General features: G+C 42.4%; 1 long non-coding RNA gene across 2 annotated transcripts in view; it reads left to right on the forward strand.

Moving 5' to 3' along the window:
• The first annotated feature begins 235 nt into the window (after positions 1 to 235).
• Positions 236 to 8,684, forward strand: part of LOC127003698 (uncharacterized) — an 11,561-nt gene continuing 3,112 nt past the window's right edge. The window contains exons 1-4 of one of the 2 annotated variants that reach the window (XR_007757344.1): positions 236 to 662; positions 2,049 to 2,131; positions 3,329 to 3,423; positions 6,415 to 6,498. This is a non-coding gene — a long non-coding RNA (uncharacterized LOC127003698). Of the gene's footprint in view, positions 663 to 1,993; positions 2,132 to 3,328; positions 3,424 to 6,414; positions 6,499 to 8,684 lie in introns of both variants that reach the window. The other variant, XR_007757343.1, reaches the window with a different exon arrangement.

The raw sequence follows: 8,684 nt of genomic DNA on the forward strand, positions 1-8,684 counted from the left end.
AGGCAAAACTCCCGACCGACTACTACTACTACTAAATGGAAGAGACTAATAATCACACGATGCAATGCCTGGGATGGCATGTTCCTCCCTTCTCCTTTGTTGTTAAACGCAACAATGAACAATCAATCAATTTATACTACTTAAGATAAAACTCGTTTACTTCAAGTATTTCTACAATATTAGGCTAATGGACCAAACTCATTGTGGTTTTGAGATATGGCAGTAGTAGCCTTTTGGGGTGTCCTTGCGTACGCCAGTCCTCGTCGACAGGCAGACTTGCTCGGCTAGATCGATTTCGATCGCCAATAGAGTCGGTCTGTCGGCACGTCCTGCCTCCAGCAATGGCCGGTGCTCCCCCGTGCAAGGAGGGAGCAATGTTTTCCCTCCTGACGGCCGCCGTCTTCGGACAAGGGCCCGTTGTCCCCTAGTGATACTAGGCGACAAATCTTTGAAGAAGTATCGGAGACGCCGTTGCAAAGACAAAGGCAAGAACATCATCATCATCATCATCAGGATCTACATGTAAACAATCAGGCCGCGTGTGACACCCTCAGCCCCACGCTGGCCAGGCGCGGCGCCCCACACACCAGAACACTTCCTGCCACGGCTACACTCCCCCACACCAGCCGCAAGGCAGCCCCAGCCAGGCTCCACACCCTCAGGTCAGCCTGTGACACCTCAGGTCAGTGCCACGCAGCCTTCCCAGACTGGCCTGGACCTCAGAGAAAAGGCACTTTGAACCACGAGCCTCCCCCATTTTCCCACCACATCCATCACACATTCATCACACATTCATATCTCCCATCATAATAAGTTTCCTTTCTTTCTCAAAACTGTTCAAACATGCATTCACTTCCTCCCAAAAAGCTTCCCTTTCTCTCAGTCCTTTTTTACTCCTCACATTTACTGGTGCATAAATACACACCCATGCATACTTTTCTAAACCTACTTTTCCTTTCAGCCACACAATTCTTGATCCCTTCCAACCATAATCAGTCTCCACACTCTTTCAGACATCACAACACTTCCTTACTCCTGCCTCCATACTTCTCATCCATCCCCGTCCATACAACCCCCCAGGCACCCCCTCCCCTGCCATCACTCACACCAGTTCCTCAACTATGTGTTTCAGTCACTCCCAACACATCCACTCTACCATTTACAAAATTTTCAATCATTACTTTCCTCTTTTCCTCACCACCTTAACCATTAATAGACACCAGTCTCATGCATTCCTTTCTCTTCGGCCGTCGCTCATGCCTCTAAAAAATCTTTTTTTAAAAAAAATAATATATCCAACAGTAACATAGTGAGATTAATGTAGAATGCGCTTAGAAATTTATTGTTTGAAGAACTCGACAAATTTGCATTCCCTTGAGCAAGCATTATAGTGAAATCATGAATATTGATTGAGTCAAATTGTTGTGAAAAAAATGTGTGTGTGTGTGTGTGTGTGTGTGTGTGTGTGTATTTAGCTAGTTGTTGTATTTACCTTGTTGTAGTTTTACAGGCCTGGCTTTACACTGGTGTGGTCCCATATCCGTATCTACATTTATCCAACTTTTCCTTAAAGCTTTGCACACTTCTCGCCAATACTACATCCTCACTTAGTCTGTTCCAAACCTCTATATTTCTTTGCGGGAAGCTATGTTTATTTATGTCTTTGTGTGTGTGTGTCATGCATGATGTATGTGCACCAGCTGGCTCTCAGTTTACAAAATGATCATTGTGTCTGGCTGAAGACATTTCCAGCACAACAGTTTCTTATATTATTATTTTAGATAAACATTTGTATATATTGAACAAAGCCACTTGAACAGCATAGTGGATGTAAGTGTATATATGCAAAACTTATATGATGGTCATGCATCAAATCAGTTTCATAAAAATTGGCAAAATTAACGACACGTAGCCTACAGTGTCTGGACTCAGCTTAAGCATGTCCGTAGTGTTCAGCGTCTCATGGAGGTCACTGATTCCCTGTCTCAAACAGGGGAATGCTCACGTTTTTGGGATTGCTTCAAAGCTTGACGAGACACCTCTCCCAGGCTCCCTCCTTCACGCTGGACCACCCCTGGAGGAGGACTCCCTGGAGCCTGCCAAGGAGTACAGGGATGCTGACATCAATGAGGTGTGTGTGTGTGTGTATACTTGTTTATATTCCTGGTTGTGGTAAACAGGAAATGAGTTGCACTCACAGGGTTCTGTCTGTGTGTCTCACTCTGTCAAACTTGTCTTTACATTAATTTTAGGATTTGGACTGGTTTATTTCCCTGTCCAGGCCACCTCGGTGCATTAATATACAGAAATCTTTTTTTTTATATCCTTCAAGCACCTTTTTCCTGCCTTTTCTATCCATTGCTTTTATTTGCATTGAATTTGTTATTTCTATCTGGCTCCATTGACAAAGCCTGTCCCTGCAGCAGCTTACAGTCCTTCTCCTTCCCTCGGCACCACGGCAAACATGGTCACCCAGAGTTGTGCATACATCAGCACTGAGGCCTTCACAAGTCCCTTCAGGCTTTCCTAGACACACTCTACAACACATCAGTCACCTCTGATCACTGGTAACTCAACAAATTAAAGACACGTCTGCTCATGTGTTGCTTCTCCGGGTGTGTGAGTTAGTGTGGTATCCATGTTTTGTCTTGTTTGCCCGATGTCATTGTTGGTGTTTGTGCATCAAGCTGTCATTTAGCATCATTAAAGAATCACTGTGACCTTTCCAGAGGTGTATTGTAGAACATACTTTGTACCTCACTCAAAAAGATAGTCATTGAAATTGGATATGGACTGTTAAATATTGATGTTAAATGAGGCTTACATGTGTTTTCCTGTGTGTCTGAGTCACTGTGTGTTGGAACAGGCTATACACGATTATGAACCAGTTGGTGAAGGACTGGAGCCTCCTCCAAGCACCCCTGTGTGACAGTACAGCTGGTGAACCCACTCAGGACCAGGAGGTGATGACAGTACAGCTGGTGAACCCACTCAGGACCAGAAGGTGATGAAGATGTGCTGTATTATATTTCATTCAGATTCATTCATTATTAACACTCACCCAAAAATGAATTATTCAAATACTTTAAAAAGAAAACATCTCCTTCAAGTTGTTTCAGAGCTAGAAAAGATGTCATTTTGTCCTGTGTGAAGGTGTGTTGCGTTAGCCGTAACCTTGTGATTCACCGTGGACATTTTTATGGATTTATTTTTATAGGTTGAGTGTTGGTAGATTTTGAAGCTCTAGTGTTAGGCTTTAGTAGGATTAAAGTGGCAAAAGATGCAATTTGTACCCAGAGGCACAGACTGAACTGGTGCCGTCATGCAGGTTGATGAGGGTAATCTTGAGAGCCAGCACCAGACCCTGGCGCCTCCTCCACCCCGGCCAGGATCCCTCCCCCAGGGCCCATGGAGCCACCAGAGGTAAGGCACCATCAGGCATCCCTTCCCTGTTTGTAATTTTTGGAATGTCTTCAGAAGTGACTTGTTTCATTTCCTTTTGATTTCTATTCAAAGTGATTTTCCTGTATTTGAATTTCAGACCAAGCATTTTGCAAGGTCTTCAGACAAAGCCTAACAAAATATTAGCCTTCCATTTTTTTTCTATAACTCAAAAAAAATGTGACTAATTGTGTAAAAGTGTGCCCAGGTCATAGCTGGGCACGATAACAGAAAACCTTATTCCCGATAACTGATAATGGAAAACCTTATTGGTAATAACCGATATTCGTTAACTGGAAATACAAATATAGGCGATAACCGATACCCGATATTAATCCACAATTCCGATACTAGCTAGCGATAAGCCCGATGGGCTAACACGACTCTATATTGATATTTCAAATAAAAAACATAGATGAATTCAAATTTTTATTATCTGTATTTTAGAAAACTTACAAAACCTGAAAACCACACGTTGACACGTAGCTAAGGACGGTAATACTGGAAACCCTGAACCTGTTGTGTTATTTGGCGTCCCCACATTCATAAGCTGGTTTTGTTTGCAAACACTGGTCTCTCGTGAACTGCTCAGACCAGCAGAACCTGTAGTCTCACAAAGCTTTTAACCGTAATTAGGAGTTGCTGGAAGGCTGAATCAGATATAGTACCACCATCCCCGCTGGTTCTAGAACGACACTCTGTACGAGTTGTATTTATATGTACAGAGTGTCGTCCTAGAAAGAGCGAGGATGGTGGTACTGTATGTCTGATTCAGCCTTCCAGCAACTCTTAATGTGTTAAAAAGCTTTGTGAGACTGTACAGGGCTACACTTACTGGTCTGAACATGTGTAGTTCACGAGAGACTAGTGTTTGTAAACAAAAGTGCCAGCTTTTGACGATGGGACACCAAATAACACAACACCGGGTGCCTTCAATACGATGGCATGCTCACAAACGAATATGGAATATCAAATTTGAGGCAGTGAATAATCATTTTTTGGGCAAAGTTAAATGATTTTTCTCTTTGATATATTGATTTTTGAGTAGCATAAAAAATAACCTAGTGTTTTAATGTTAATGATCTAAATATGAAATCTCTTCACCGAAGATATTTCATACCCCGAAATTTTTTTCATACAACACCGGGCGCCAGGACCACACATGCGCAGTAGGGAGGAGACAACGTTTTTTTTTCTTCTGAGAGGCGGAAAAAGTAGCGATTATCGCTAGTTTGCTTACAAAAGTAATGAAGATATCGATATACATTTAAATAAGTAGCGGATGGCCGATAACCCGATTTTGTTATCAGCAATAAAGTATCGCGATAACGCCCAGCTATGGCCCAGGTGTGTTGAGGCAGAGGTGTGGCAGCTGGGGGATGGTTTGCAGAGTTATTGTAAATGTATTTTTACTAAGATTCCGTTATAAAAGTGCTTAGTAAAATGCTTAATGTTTGATAGATTATGTGGTATCATTAGAAATGGGTTTCATTACATTAAGTTCAAATATAGAATTAGTTATAGAATAACTCACAAAATACTTTCTCAGGATTAATTCAGCTTTTTGGTTATAATTATTTCATTGAAGTATAAAGAACAGTTTGCAAAAATCAATTATTTGCTCATTCCTAATATTTTTTTCTACTAATTGGGTTTAGTTGGTAATAGAAAAGTTATACAAAATGATGTTCAACTTTTGGTGCCGAGCTTTAATGAAGGCACTCAAGTTTTTGTTGAGTGCAGTGTAGTTGTTTAGATGTCTGTAGCTATGGGCTGAATTTAGAAGGAAAAAAACATTACCCAAACATGCAGAATGCTTTCCTTATGGCTAAACACTGACATAGACATTGTATTCTTTTTTGTTTGTCTTGTTTCCTCCCCACACACCGAACATTGCTGCCAGAACACTCCAGAAGCTTCAGTGACTTGACACTAAAGATGGCAGGGTCTGGTGTGTGCCAATAAGTAATGTTGTAGTAAAGATGGCAGGGTCTGGTGTGTGCCAATAAGTAATGTTGTAGTAAAGATGGCAGGGTCTGGTGTGTGCCTCACCTTTCATTATTTATTATTTATTTCAATATGAGAATCTCTGGACCTAAGCTTTACTGATCTTCTTGACCTTCCACACATCTTATTTTTTGTTCTGTAACCAAGTCGTGTGTTTGACTTGCCTTGCATTTGTTTGTTGCAGGTATTTGACTGTTGCCTTGGACAAATTGGCTGCATGGAAGTATTGATGCAATGCTCACTCATGTGGATGGCATCTCATTTATTCAAGTTTACAAAATACTACTTGGATCTCACTGTTGTACCAAGGAGTTTGAGGCTGGAAGATTTTATTTCTTATGCACCAATTATATATAATATATATATATATATATATATATATATATATATATATATATATATATATATATATATATATATATATATATATATATATATATATATATATATATATATATGTATACGTATATATATGAACTCTAGAGAAGTTGACAACAGTTCATATTTGAAGGCATTTCCAGCATTACTGTAACTTTTTGCAGGCCTGTGATGCAGCAAGGTGTGGGTCTGACCTGCCCAAAGTACATGTGCAGACTGCATGGATCACATTGCAAAAATTAACGTTGATGAAAACCTAAATAACTCTTAGGGCACTTGAACATTAGGAGAAAATATCTGAAATATATATTTTGCTGGAGCATAGATTTGGACATCTCAGGAACTTGAATGAAGAAACATGTAACCATCACTACTGGACTGTTCCTTCAGTGGTCCTGTTAGCTAGCCATCCTGCTTCAGTAGAGGTTTAGAGTTAGGCCATTGTCATGTTTCTATCACTCCGGCCATCCTTGGTATCTTAAGTAGGCCACCATTTAGTGTTAATTTCTCACACTTTTCCCACAATTAGTATTTCAAATGTAGTGAGCTTCCTCGTGCTGATAACTGTCCCTTCTTTCCCTGCTGCAGCATCGTCATGTCAGCTGTGAAGGTGTTGCTGTAGGGAGGTTTTCAAGTCTTCACAGGCCTTCACAAGTCCTCCAGGGAATGAAGGTAAGAGTCCTTATTAACCCGATAATTTTGTGGCCTTACCGTGTAGCAGCAACGGGACAAATTTGTGGCTTTACCGTGTAGCAGCAACGGGACAAATTTGTGGCTTTACCGTGTAGCAGCAACGGGACAAATTTGTGGCTTTACCGTGTAGCAGCAACGGGACAAATTTGTGGCTTTACCGTGTAGCAGCAACGGGACAAATTTGTGGCTTTACCGTGTAGCAGCAACGGGACAAATTTGTGGCTTTACCGTGTAGCAACGGGACAAATTTGTGGCTTTACCGTGTAGCAGCGACTTGTGGCTTTACCGTAGGGACAAATTTGTGCCACGATATAAACCCCCCAAAATAGATGATACATAATCTGATCACAAATGCTTTGATATATATTATGAAATGGTTTGTGTGAGGGGTGATTTTTTCTCATTTTTCTCGCTTGGAGGGACCATTAAGAAACATGATCCCCGCTGCTACCACCGGGTTAAGTAATGACAGGACCTAGGCTTCGCTGGGTCAGTCTGGTCTACCTCTTCTCTCTACTGACCACCCAGAGATGTACGCACATCCCCTGAGGTGCGGGGCAGAGCTCACAAACCAATCATACAACCCTCTCTTGTTTCATATGGTGCAGAAGAGGCTTTGTCAGACTATCATTAGGCTCATAGAAATAGCCATGGACATACTGACACTACCCCCACCAAAGCCTTATTGAATGTGTGTGTGTGTGTGTGTGTGTGTGTGTGTGTGTGTGTGTGTGGGCCACAGTGTAGTTTAAACTCCCCCTTACTACTACTACTACTACTACTACTACTATTTCAATCTTTCCTTAATCCCTTCCTTTAATCTCTCTCCTTTTGCTTTTCCTCTCTCTCCTCTTGTTTCCTCCTCCTCCTCCTCCTCCTCCTCCTCCTCCTGGCTCGACCCGCCCGGCGCACATCAAAAGGTACTCACTAATGATCTGCGAATCCAATATGATAAAACATTCACGAGAGAGAGAGAGAGAGAGAGAGAGAGAGAGAGAGAGAGAGAGAGAGAGAGTGATGACTATAGATTCCGAACGGCTCATAGTATTCTGTAAGGTACCGTAGAGTTGGACAAGACTCTCGTAGGCGTTTGGGACATCTCCACGGGTAGTTTTATGACCCAGGTGGCAGGTTGGCCTTTCTCCTGTACCATGAACCTAAAAAATACTCTCATTAGAACCCGACTGATCTCCTTTATGACCTCTGGAAACAGCTGATGTGGGAGGCGCAAACGTCTGACAATATGGGAAATTTAAAAATCCTAAAAAACTCTTCCATGACAGTCCGTATAAAACCAAAACCGTGCTATTGGAAACCGTACTATTTGAGGGACGGCTGTAGTAAGGCCTTGGCGTATGGCGGAAGAGAACGGACGTACCCAAGTGTGTGCTTCAGGCTTTTCTCACCAGCGCCGCCCAGCCCACCGTGAGGCCTTGCTGTCAGACGCTGCCACGCCTCATGGTAACTATTTCCCGAGACCAAAAAGGAGGTCATTTGGGTTCTAATGTATGTTCTTTTTAGGTTCACGGTGCAGAAGAAAGGTCAAACCACGAGAAGGGTAATAAAACTACTTCCGGAAATGCCCAAAACTCCTTCAAAAGCCTTGTCAAACATGCGCTTGGGCGCCGAAATGTTTAAGAATGTGACCCCTTGCCTTCATAACCCTTTGCTGTGTGTGTGTGTGTGTGTGTGTGTGTGTGTGTGTGTGTGTGTTATCAAAAATATGAGTAATCAACACCAGGACTCGTGGGGGATAAACGACACACACACACACACACACACACACACACACACACACCGGGACTATTTCACCTCCCAAGTTACCTGTAACCTAATAATATCACGTCCGGAACTTGAGTCCTGCTTCGCCCTAATATACAACAGCTCTTCCCCTGACCCTTCCAGCGGCCTCACCACGTAGCCTGCTGCCACACCACACCACAGCATTGGCTCTTCAAGTCACGCCCAAGGCAGACACAGAGAGATTTACATAGATTTACATAGATTGACGTAGATTGACGTAGATATGCAGACCACACAGACTCTATGGTCCAGGCTAGGTGATCCGTCCTTCAACTTACGCGGGATTACATGGAATCAGCTGCCACCGAGTCCTTCCATTTCTTCTTCAGTAAATATTAGAGAGAGAGAGAGAGAGAGAGAGA

This window comes from Eriocheir sinensis, chromosome 26 (assembly GCF_024679095.1).
Source record: "Eriocheir sinensis breed Jianghai 21 chromosome 26, ASM2467909v1, whole genome shotgun sequence".
In the NCBI taxonomy this organism is placed as follows: domain Eukaryota; kingdom Metazoa; phylum Arthropoda; class Malacostraca; order Decapoda; family Varunidae; genus Eriocheir; species Eriocheir sinensis.